We start from the raw sequence: 13,004 nt of genomic DNA on the forward strand, positions 1-13,004 counted from the left end.
GTCTAAAGAATGCAACCAAGCGTTTGAGAATAAGCATAACAAGTCCAAGTAAGGGTCTCTGCTCTAGAGAGTTTGAATTTTAGTATTAGGATCAATTAAGTAGTTTTGAAAAGATTATTGAGCTTGAAATCTTAGAAAGAAAATTAACTTTGTTTCAAGATTTAGCTCAAATAAGTGGATTATTTCTGTTGCAGAAGTTCAAAAATTGAATTTGCAAAGTGCAAATTAAAAATACTCCGTCACTTCAAACAAACACCATAATTTGACATGACGAGTTCCATGCTTTCCTCTTCCTTCTTTCCTAATTTTAAGATGAGGGTTTGTGATGGTAATGACTTTTAAGGAGTCATATAGTCAAAAAATGTTTTAGACATTAACTTTTGGACCTTATTATTCAATTCCAATTGAAAATCAATAAGTCATTATGCAATTCCATTTTCCTTTCTTGGGCATTATGAGAGAGGTTTAATATAAATGCTAAAGTGCTAAACCATGAAAGGAGAAAAAGAGGCAGAAACTTTTGTTATTTCAAACGTGACATGCTGTCCTTGGTCTTAGTGCAAAACATATTATAGACATAGACATAGTCATCCTTTAACCAAATCATCAACTCAGACAGCCCCTTAACCATAGATTTAAAGCCACCAAACATCATTTATTATACTTAGTATTTTTTTAAATAAATTGAAACAACTTGACTTCTATATACTAAATAGTAGTAAAAAGGGTTAGGTCATCTGAAAAATAACTACATGTAACAAATATTTAAAATATGAGATAATTACTTGAAAAATAAGATAAATTATACGTTACACCAAAAATAAAATATACTTTGATTGTGATTTTTCTTACCTTAACAATTCATATAAATCAAATCTATTTTAAAAGCAACCTTCCTGCTCCCATTCCTACTCATTATAGTAACAACCTTGATAAGAATTATGCACACTTGTGTATGACAAGTTGACAACTCAACTGCTATTTCCTTAAAAGCATCACAAAGTTAAAGGATGGCCTTCATCAACTGATTGGCAACGTTAATATAAGCATTTTCTTTTATTTATTATTAGGAAGAACTGCAATACACTTCTCTTTCAGATATTTTTAAACATCATTCCTCAACCGCTTAAGGTTTACAAAAAAACTAACAAACCAACTTCAACTTGTTACAAATCAATTCACTCAAGCAGACAACGTCACATGGTGAAGATAGTAGTAGAAATGGAGAGAATTGAAAAGGGGTTATTGATTATTTGAGGGAAGTACATATCAGTGTGTCTTTTGAACAGATTGAATAAACTCAACATCTCCATTTATATATCAAGTACTACAACGTTTAGCTTGTGACGTTACATAACAAATTGTGGTCTCTTAACCATCTAATTATTTTCGCGAAGGAGGGTCAACAAGAGTGATTAGGTTCGAAATTGTGAACAATTGGCGATAGCGTTATGGTTAGGTGGTCAAATCATATTGCATTCTTCTGCCTAATAATAGCATTAATAAATCACTAATTTTGTTCATCTACAGTAGTATTGCAATTATGCAGACCACCCAGGGCCTTTTTCTCCCACGTTTACACTTGTTGAGTTGTCGTACTCTCCCGCTCAAATATCAAAAGGACTCAACCCATCATGTTGTCGGTTGTCTGTTTCCAGATAATGGGCTTCATTGATGTGGCCCTTTAGATCAATAAATAATTGATTTTTTATTTTATTTAGAAATAAACCACACATGCTAGGATCTGTTTAATTTATTATATTTTATTTTTCAATGTTTGAATTTATTTTGGGGATTGTGTACGGTGAGAACCTAGTTCTCTCCGATTCAGTGAAGGTCCATTTTATTGTAAGTCCGTGAAATCGAACCGAGGGTAAATCGAGTATATCGCAGGGAAAGTTATCTTCACCTGATTTATCGCCGGAGATCGCGCCACCAACGGACGTGTCCGACTATATCGCAGCTGTTTTTATCCACGTAAGGGTTCGTTCCTCCTATTTCGAGTAGGACTCTTATATTATTTAAACGCATGTATCAGCTCCATTAGAGGGCATCACAATCTCTACAATACATCCTAGTTGCTAATAAAAGTTCTTCTTCGTTAAAAACCTTTGCCCAGTATTTCATCATTTTGTTCCGTTCTAAATTTTAATTGTCTGCACAACAGTACGAGGAAGGAATTTCCCCAATCGGACCTAGGGAGCACAATCCGAACAAGGATCTTCTCCCACCGGATTTGCCATCTTGAACTCAGGCTCCTTATTTTGTTTGCTCTTTTGCTTCGTTAATTCTTTACTCGTACTCGTTGATCCTCTATGTTTATTATTAAGCTTAAGTCACGTATCCTTTAAACCGCGTACAAATTCAATTATTGCTCTTTTAGGGGTAAACAGGGATAATTACTTTTGATTTTGTTGCGAGAAGATTTATCTTTGAAAATGAATCGTTTTAATAAAACATGTTTGGATTTAGAGAAAAAAAACCACTTCTTGTTCCATATTACGTACATACATCATACTATCATGTTATTTCAATTCTTCCAATATCGTTGTTGACATTTAATTTAGTACGTGCAATTATTAAGAGAAATTTGGTACTAACATACATTATTCATTTTTTGTGAAAAAACATGTAAGCGCCATCAAAGCAGTAAAAGAGGAAAGTAGTTAATTCACATTAAAAAGAGTTAGTAGTCTTATTGAAACTATTTGTGCTATTTGAAATGTAAAAAAAACCCATTAAAAGGTAGTAGTAGAAGATATCTTGGGACGAAGTATTAAACATATATATTTGGGACAAAGAGCTCCATTCACGTAAATTTAATTTGGTGCGCAAGTGCAAGAATATCCATTTTTTTTTTATTTCTCTATAAATTTGATTCATACTTTAGATTAATCAGAAGTAAAATGTATCATCGTTGTCTCTTTACAATCAACTGCACATGTTTTTACCTATTGCCGTTTTATAATTTCTGGGTTGTTAATAGGGCTAAATTTAGACATTTAACGATTGTAAATGTTGGGTTTGTATGGTGTGAATGAAAAATTGAGTGACTTTCCCGAAAAGGCACCGGGAGCAAAGGATGTGACTTTTCTGTAAAGTCACCGTACCTTTTCATTACACCCATTCGTTAGTTATATAAGTTGAAATTCTGCTTCATATTTTCAATTCACTAAAGTATAAAAACTTGTGAAATTTCAATAATGTACAATCTAGCATACAAAATTACATTTACGTAACCATTTTTTAAATTACACCCCTCATAGCCACTTTTCACAATATACAACTTTGTACATCTGGAGTAGATAATGTATCACCTTGTATAAAAGTGTATAATAATGTATAGAGTGTATAATAGTGTATAAGAGGTGTTTATATCCAAGAAAATTTAATTGTATACAACATTCTTTCAATTGTAGTGAGGGGGAAAATATATAACAAGCTTTTGAAGTGAGGGTACAAATTGGGCCATTTCAGGTTTTTTTATGTCTCCTCTCAGTATTGCATTCTGCATCATTGTCAAAAGCAAAACGTATGTGTCCAGTATGATTTGCTGCCGCCATTTGATTTCGCTGAAGTTCTGCAATTTGCATTGCCGCTATTGCAGAATAGTTTTCCATTCTATCATAGGAAGAATTAATCCATTAACCTTGGCAACTATGAGGGAATTATTTCTTAAAGATACACAAGAAATTTGAATGCTCAAAAATTTATGTTTCATCTACTTTCTGTTCTTTACGTTGTTTCTGGCTTTTTTATTGTTTAAAACAGAAATTAATTTTACTAAAATACTGGTTTGAACACTTAGAGGTAACAGTAAATTTGTTCGAAAAAAAATTCTGCAATTTTGCTCATAGTATTAGAGTCAGACCTCATATAAGCTGAAACTTAGAAGCCTTGCAAAGAAATATAATGCCGTTGTAAGACTTTGAAAAAGCATATGACTAATAACCCCTCTGACATGCGACTAGTAATTTTGTTAGGAAGCATGAAATAAAAACACGTCAAACTATATTGCAATGGACTCTTTGTAAATATTGAAGATACTTCGTGAAATTGTAAGATTATACAAGCACCAACCCATGTATTTCACAGTTTTGCTTTTAGAGCCCGTTTGGATTGACTTATAACTTGCTTATAAGCTGTTTTCAGCTTTTTTAGTATTTGGTTGGTCAGCTTAAAGTCATTTTGTGCTTAAAATAAGCTCAAAAAAATAATTGAGCCCGTTTATCTAAAGCTAGCTTATCTAAAGCTAGCTTATCTAAAGCAGCTTATAAGCTGAAAACAACTTCTAAGCCAAAAAAAAATAAGTTGGGTTACCCCAACTTATTTTTTTTTAGCTTATAAGCTGCTTCAAATAAGTCCATCCAAACAGGCTTCTAGTTTACAAATGTTTTGATGCTTTGAACATTTGATCTTTACATTTCCACATGTAAATTTTACGTGGCATATCTTACTATGTTACATATTTATGGAACATAACTATACTTTTTAATAATTAAGTTTAGTAGCTATAATATTATATTTTTACAACTTATAGCTACCTACTTTTCTACCAATTAACTTACCACTCTCCACACCCCTATTTTTTAGCTGCATACTTTCTCTCTCTCCCCTTTTTCTAAATATACACGTTTCTAACTCCTCATCTCCCCTAATTTCATGCTTTTCAAATCAGTTTCTGATTTCTTTCACTTCTTTTTTTTTTACTCTGTATTAACTGCTCATTAATTTCAACCTTTTACCCTCAAAATTCAACTCTATTTCCTAAAATATGTAAGATTCTCTGTTATTTTTGTGTTCTCCCTCATCATCTTTGTTTCTTTTTGGGCTTTACTAAGCCACAGATTTTCATCTTTCCCTGTATTCAGTGGAAGTTTAAAGGTTTTTTTTTTTTTTTGAGGGATCCATGTATCATTCATCCTCATGTCGTTTTAGACCACCGTCTTCTCCGCGTGATCCGATCGGCGTCGATCGTCTTCTCGTTTCCGGTTAGATGCGTAGCAATTACAAAGACCGACCTATTTGACACGGTCATATACGTAGCAATTAAAAAGATCGAGCCTATTTGAACGAAAAATATTAAAGACCAAATCATTTAACCGCCATACTTTGTTCCTAGATGCCCTCCGCCGCCGGCCACCGGAATTTTTGAATACAGATCTGAAGTTTTTGTTATTGGACAAGAGTAAAAATATTCATGTTCTCCAAAAGGTATTCTTTCTTATTAATGATTCACTTCACCAGATATGTATTTTACTTGCATTTTAAGTATATTTTTATCGTATTTTTCGATGAACTTCAGTTAATTCTCTTTTTTTCAATTCACCAGATCTATATTTTGCATACATTTTAAGTATATTTTTGTCGTATTTTTTATTATTTCAATTAGTTTGTGTTTTGAACTTCAGTTAATTCCTGTTTTTTCAATTCACCATATCTGTATTTTGCGTAGATTTTAAGTATACTTTTGTTGTATTTTTTATTATTTCAATTAGTTTGTGTTTTTAATTGTGTGTGATATATTTTTTCTACCTAATTTGTTACTTGTAAATTTATGTGATTTTGAATTTGTGTTTACTTTTTATCAAAGTATATTTTGTAGTATATATTCAGTGTATTTGAAGTGTATTTTTACAACACAGTCACACACTGTTGTAGTGACAACCACAGTGCATTTGACATTGATATATTTGCATTATATTTATAGTATATTTCAGTATATCTTGAATGTGTTGTCATTTATTGTGGTTAATTTGTTATTTTGTTATTTTTTCATGTTTTGTTAATGTAAAGTTTCAGTATATCTTGACGTATTCCAGCTGAAATTGATGCAAAGTTCTTGATATATTGATATATTGGTCCCACCCCCCTTAAAACGCTAATTTCGTGTTATTTTTCAATCCAAAACTCAATATTCTTGATATATTGAAATGTAGGAACAAGTTTCTAAGGTTGGATTTCGGAATAGAGCGGCGTAGAACACATTTCAAAAACTCAAAAAAAGCTTCAATCTAGGTATTTCACTACGAATTTTCTATTACATTGTTAAATATATTATTACCCTAAGCATGGTCATTGTGTAACTGTGGTGGATTACTCGTTTTGCGCATTTTTTTTGTGCGTTTTTGGGCAGTCCGTATGCACTGTTGGGACTGCCCATTTTTTCATTTTTTTTATTATTTGTTTATCTATTGTTAATTAGTTAATTATTTATTGCTTTTTTATTTAGTATTTGTTAATTGTTCGATTAGCGACTTAAGTATTTATTAATTGTTAGACTAGCTATTTCAATTGTTAAGTAGCTAATTATTTATTTAGTTTTTGTTAAGCCAATTGTTTATTTGTTAATAATTTCTTAATTGTTTCATTAGTTAATTAATTGTTTATTTGTTAAATATACGATAATAATTTATTAATTTTTTGATTAGTTACTTAATTGTTTATTTATTAAATATATGATAATAACTTGTTAATTATTTGATTAGTTAGTTAATTTTTTATTTATTAATTATTTATACTAATTGTATGCTAACTAATTGTTAATTATTTGACTTATCTTTATATTTTAGGATTGAAAACCCTTAGTTTAGGATTCATAACCCGTAGCTTAGGATTGAAAACCCTTAATATAATTTTCTATAAAAGATTACATAACTAATATTACTTGTTAATGATTTATTTAAAATACGTAAAACAGATGAGTCACCACAATCCTTAATAAAATTTTCGATAAAAGATTACATAACTAATATTACTTGTTAATGATTGATTTAAAATACGTAAAACAAATGGGTCACCACAATCCTTAATAAAATTTTCGATAAAAGATTAAATAACTAATACTAATACTACTTGTTAATGATTGATTTAAAATGCGTAAAATAGATGGATCACCACCCTCTTGATCCGGGGCCCTTCGACCGAGATTCTTGTATCTTCATCCCGAGCATAGGTCGCAACATATATGGACATCCGGCACTGCAGCCTGAGTCTCAGGTCCTTACCCGGTTAGGGGACTCAGCATGGGAGATCTTAGGGCGCTCGCCCCCACATCCTCGTGTCCTAGATATACTACGTCGGGGCGGTATCTACCGGTGCGTCGAAGTTGGTCGGGTACAACACGATAGGTCGCTAGTGACGGCATTGATTGAGAGGTGGCGACCGGAGACGCACACATTTCATCTCCGCACCGGTGAGGCTACCATTACCCTTCAGGATGTGGAGGTTATTTATGGGCTACAGGTTGATGGACGCCCATTATATATTGAGGAGCCTCCTGTGCTGCCGCCTTACCGGGATGAGTTGACTAGGCTCACCGGTTTCGCGGCTCGATGGTCGTATTTCCGGCCAGAGTCGGCTTTTGTTGTCGGCCCTTTACGCTCACTTGCGCCTCACAGACATGCAACATCCGATTGGAGAGGACACGCCTCAGGCTGATGTTGACCGACGTGCGCGTCTATACCTACTCATCATATTCGGGGCCATCCTATTCCCAAACACTTCGGGTTCGCATATGAGCTTGAGGTATCTTCGGTATATCGACGATCTCGCCGAGATAGGATGTTATAGTTGGGCGCCGCTATCTTTGGGCTACATGTATCGAGGATTCTCGCCGATGTTTTATGGGCAAGAGGGTAGAGGTCCCTGCATTTTGGTCGCTCTTTCAGGTAATTTATTTAAGTGTGTGTAATTAAACACAAAATATATTTTTTTAAAACGACGACTGATAATTTTTTTTTAAATGACTATATCAGATATGGGTGTGGACTAGGTTGAGACCTTTTCGTACCCATACCCTCCCCCTCCCGCCGACTATCTTCTTGTCCCGATGCCATACGCGCGAGAGATGGTCGCGGGGCGTACGCCGATGTGTGGAGACGCACCACAGCCTTCTCCCGTTTAGGGATCAGCTAGACCGCATGACGGCGCAGACGGTATGTTCATATTTTGGATCCACACGCTAGACCACGTAGCTACTATTTTAGTCTTTTATTGTTAACTAGTTCAATTCTTTTTACAGGCTTTTATATGGACGCCGTATGATCATATTTTGGATGAGGCCGGCGTTTTGTAGGGCTGTCGGCACGTGGGATGTCGCGGTGTCCATTGATACATATGGATACCGTTGAGTATCACGCGCCCGATCGCGTGTTACGGCAGTTTGGGTATGTACAAAATATACCCGCGGCTACGGTTTGGGAGCATGACCACGATGCGAGGGACGAGCGTGCGGGCGTCGATGATGCATGGCGACTCCATATGCAGCAGCAGGTCCAGAGTTGGGATGTGAGGATGGCGAGCCTAGCGGTGGTCGGGCATGACACTCCCATCCATGTGTACATGGAGTGGTACATGCGGATCACTCGCATCATTATTGGCGGCAACCCCTCTACGGCGTCGTCCGGATGGCACGGGATATTTAGCTCTTTGCGGGGAGCGTACGAGGCGCCGGTAAGTTTTATTAGTCTTAAACTTAAACCATCGTCTTATGTACTACTTTACAAATTTATTCAATTGTTAATATTTGCAAACATATGCGGTACGGACCGTTCGGACGATGCGCTATGAGAGCACGGCCGTACGGAGGCCCCCGAGACGGCCGAGTATGCGGCACGGATGATTGAGCTTGCCGAGGCCGGTGTGGGGCAGGAGACACGTGACTTTGAGCGTCTCCGTGAGCGTGTTTCCGTGCCCGCACGGGGCGCGCGGTGGTCATAGTCGCCGAGGAGCTGGTGGCCGTCGCAGAGGTGGTAGGGCTGGCAGAGGTGATGAGGCTCCGTCGACTACAGAGATCCAGCCGAGTTCTTACCGGCCGGCAACTACAGATATCCCATCGACTTCTCATTCCCGGCCGTCGACTTCACAGACACCTCTGTATACGCCGGACCCTTTTTCAGGTTATGTGCCCTGGCCTTCACTTTCACATCCACCAGTTCGTGATCCACAGGGTGAGCGGCCTGTTCGTGATCTACAGGGTGGCTACATACGCACTTCGACGACTCTATGTTCGAGGACTTCGTGTTTGATATGGCACCATCCGCATCTCTGCTCTAGGGGCCGCTCGGGGAGCCCTCTCGCCGAGCATCTCGGGGAGGGCGTCGACACACGGAGTTTGACTTTTACAATAAAGTAAAATAATTTATTAATTATTTGTTTATTTCGAGTTCATTTTAGATTAAATCAAATCTAAATTATTTATATATTATTTCGGGTTCATTGTTCTACGCACGTGGGTCCACGGAGCCACCCATCCGGGAGACTACCTCGTATTCACCACCACACCCATCTCGGGGCCTACGGACCCATCTCGGGGAGCCTACTCGGGCGCCCGTTGACACACGGGTTCTATTAAATAAATAACGTTAATGTATTCAATATAAATAATAAATGGTACTAATTATTATATACTTTTCGAGTTCATCCTTCGGCGCTGAGGTGGCGACTCCCAACGAGGTAGAGGTCGAGACACCGGACCTAACTCGGCAACCCGAGGTTCTGAGCGTGCCAGCGGGACCAGATCCCAAGAAGAAGCACGTTCTAGTCAAGGGAGCATGGGCCAGGCGAAGAGATGATGATTATGACTTAGAGCGCCCGGTTATTAAGAGGAAAAAGGGCGATGGAGACGATGACGAGGGTGGTGGGGATGGTATGAGCCTTAGGCCTAGGGATAGTCTCCGGCATACTACATGTGGGACCCATCCTCGATAGTGTATATACATTAGTGTTGTAAAATTTATCGTAAATAATATATATTTTTTGCATATTTATACATATTATCTTAGTCTTTATTATTGTTTCACATCCTAAATTGATAATAAAAAAAAAACGTGACACATTCGAAATAAAGTTAAGCATAAATTTAAAAATTAGACGAAAAAGTGGCCCCTTTCAAGCACAAAATCTGTGCGTGAAAGTGCAAAAAATTAAATGTAGACCCTTTCACACACAAAATCTGTGTGCGTGAAAGTGCAAAAAAATTAAAAGCAGACCCTTTCACACACAAAATCAGTGCGTGAAAGTGCAAAAACTTAAAGTACCCTTTCACGCACAAAATCTGTGCGTGAAAGGCAAAAACTTAAAGTACCCTTTCACGCACAAAATTTGTGCGTGCAAGTGCAATATTTTATCCGTGAAAGTTCAAAAAGATATTTTACCCTTTCACGCACAAAATCTGTGCGTGAAAGTGTAAAAACTTAAAACGAAACCCTAAAAGTACAAGCTGCATTATTTGCCCGTCTTGTATTGCGCACCATTTTAATGCGCACTATAAGTATTGATTTGACAATACACCACACATGACAATTTCAGGAATCTATGACACATAAAGGCTTGATTTGACAATACGTTGCTGCATTATTTGCCCGTCTTGTATTGCACACCATTTTAATGCGCACTATAAGTATTGATTTGACAACACACCACGCATGACAATTTCAGGAATCTATGACACATAAAAGCTTGATTTGACAATACGTTGCTGCATTATTTGACCGTTTTAATATGACTTGTATTGCGCACCATTTTAATGCGCATTGTAAGTATAGATTTGACAGCATACCACGCATGACGATTTCAGGAATCTATTTAACTTGAATGTTTGACGAGTGAAAAACTCATCAATTGCATAAGTCTAAGTCATTAAAAAAAAAATCAAACTTCATTGAAAAAAATGTCTCAAAATGCTTCAACTGTTAAGGTTTCACTATGTTGGGATGGAGATATCGTCGAGGACAATTACTCTATTCGTTATAGTATCAAACCAAAAGCCCATGTTAAATTTCCAACAACTTTAAATTATGAAACACTAGTCAGTTACATGCACAAAAGAATGAAAACTACACCCACTGAGTTTGGAATCTCAATAACTGGCGGATATCCACAAACATTATCAAACGGTGTAGTGCGTTATGGCATGCACAATATCAACGATGATGAATCTTTGAGTGATTATTTGGGATCGCCGGAAGAATATCGTGATTTAGTATTCATTAATGTTCTTGAGATGTATGTTGAAAAGATACCTCGGGAAGAAATCCCTCGAAGTCCGACCTATTCATGGTAACAACATGGGGACTTTAGTTAACTTATGGAGACATTTTGAGTGGTCAAGTGCATTTGGAAAATCTAAGCCGATAATTTAATCAAGCTTACAATGAAAATTGGTAAATATGAATTTTTTATATTATTATTATTATGTGTAGTAGCATGTGTTTGTTGTATGAATTGGTAAATAACCAGTTTTCAAATCTTTATAGGAACTATTCTCAAAACTCACCAGTGGTACCAAATATAGATGTTGGTCAATCCTCTCGGTTCGGTGGAGTTGATCATTCTCCATACCATGACGATTATGAACAACGATGAGTTCATCACCTTGATATTAAATTATCTATATATATATATATATATATATATATATATATATATATATATATATATATATATGATGTTGGTATTTAAAATATGTTACTTTTCGTGTAGGAGGATGAATGCACTTAATAATGAAGATTTTCCTAATTATTATGAGTCATCATCAAGTGATGACGATGAAATAGCTAATAATGCAAAGGTAATCGATGATGAAGATGATGATGATGTTCAAGTTGGTATGACCAACAATATTCCTCAAAGCCAAAACCAACAAGAACCGATGCACCACCACGTACCACGATGATTTGAAAACCCCAACTTGAAAGCCCGATTCGGTGGCTTCTAACAATATCCCTTATCTTGACGACTGCGGGTCGTGATGATGCATTTGTCTTCACGAAAGAGAAGATTATGATAGTCGCTTAAAAACACGGATTGAACGAAGGATCTCGGCAAAGATCGATGCTACCTTGCAAAGGGAATGTTGTTCGCATCAAAAAAGCGTTAACGGGCTTTGTCAAAATTTATTGTTTTAAGGACATGAGGAGTTTAAGGTTGATCGTCAAACACATAGATATGGAGGCTAGTTTGTGACGACGGTATCGAAGTGTGAGTGGTTGCTTCGGGGAATTGTTAAGCATGGTATGTGGGCTATCACAAAATTCGCGAAAGACACACTTGTGATATGGAAGAAAATCGAGCGAGATCATTATAATTTAGATACAAACATGATTGCTCAAGTGTTACTTAAAGACATTGCGAAACGCCCGAGGTAACTTATCTACCTAGTACATTATATGTCTTATATCAATTGAAAGATCATTACTAAATATTGTTTGTTTAAACTTGTCTGCGGTTCCCGTTAAAGATTATATTCGAAACGTTCAAACCGTATATAGTAAAACTATAAGCAACAGAAAGGGATTTCTCGGGCGTAGACGCGCTTTTGAGATAGTCTTTGGAAATTAGCATACTTCTTTTCAATCCCAAGGTATATGGCGAGCTACTGTATTTTAATCATAGTCTTGTTGTAGAGTGGCGGCTTATAGAGGGTAAAATCTTCAACTTCGTATTTTGGACATTCAAACCATGCATTGATGGTTTTGCTCGCTGCTTAGACCGATGATATCCATAGATGGTACGCATGTATATGGTGCCTACGACATCAAGCTCTAATTGCGATAGGAATGGATGCCAATGGGTCAATATTTCCTCTTTCTTTCGTAATTGCCGCTAACGAGAGCAACGACACATGGGGATCTTTTTGACCCGTTTGAAAACTCGTGTTATTAAGGATCGCACAGTATATGTGTGTTGTACGATCGTCATAAAGGCATATTGCACAATATGGATAATTTACCGGGGTGGCGACCTCCTTTGTTTACCATCGCTATTGTTTAAGGCACTTGAAGGCAAATTTGCAATCAACGTTTCACAATGGCACTCTAAACAAATTGATGTGGGGAAATTTAACGATGGAGCATCAAAAACGAAAATGAAGTGCAAAAATGGATCACGATCGGGCGGTGCAGTGAACCGCATCGTTTGGTTGATGAAGCTCAAAGTTGAAAAATGGACGCTTCATCCGTGATGGAGGCAAAAAGATGGGGCATGCTCCTGACAAAGCGTTC

This window comes from Lycium ferocissimum, chromosome 7 (assembly GCF_029784015.1).
Source record: "Lycium ferocissimum isolate CSIRO_LF1 chromosome 7, AGI_CSIRO_Lferr_CH_V1, whole genome shotgun sequence".
Lineage (NCBI taxonomy): Eukaryota > Viridiplantae > Streptophyta > Magnoliopsida > Solanales > Solanaceae > Lycium > Lycium ferocissimum.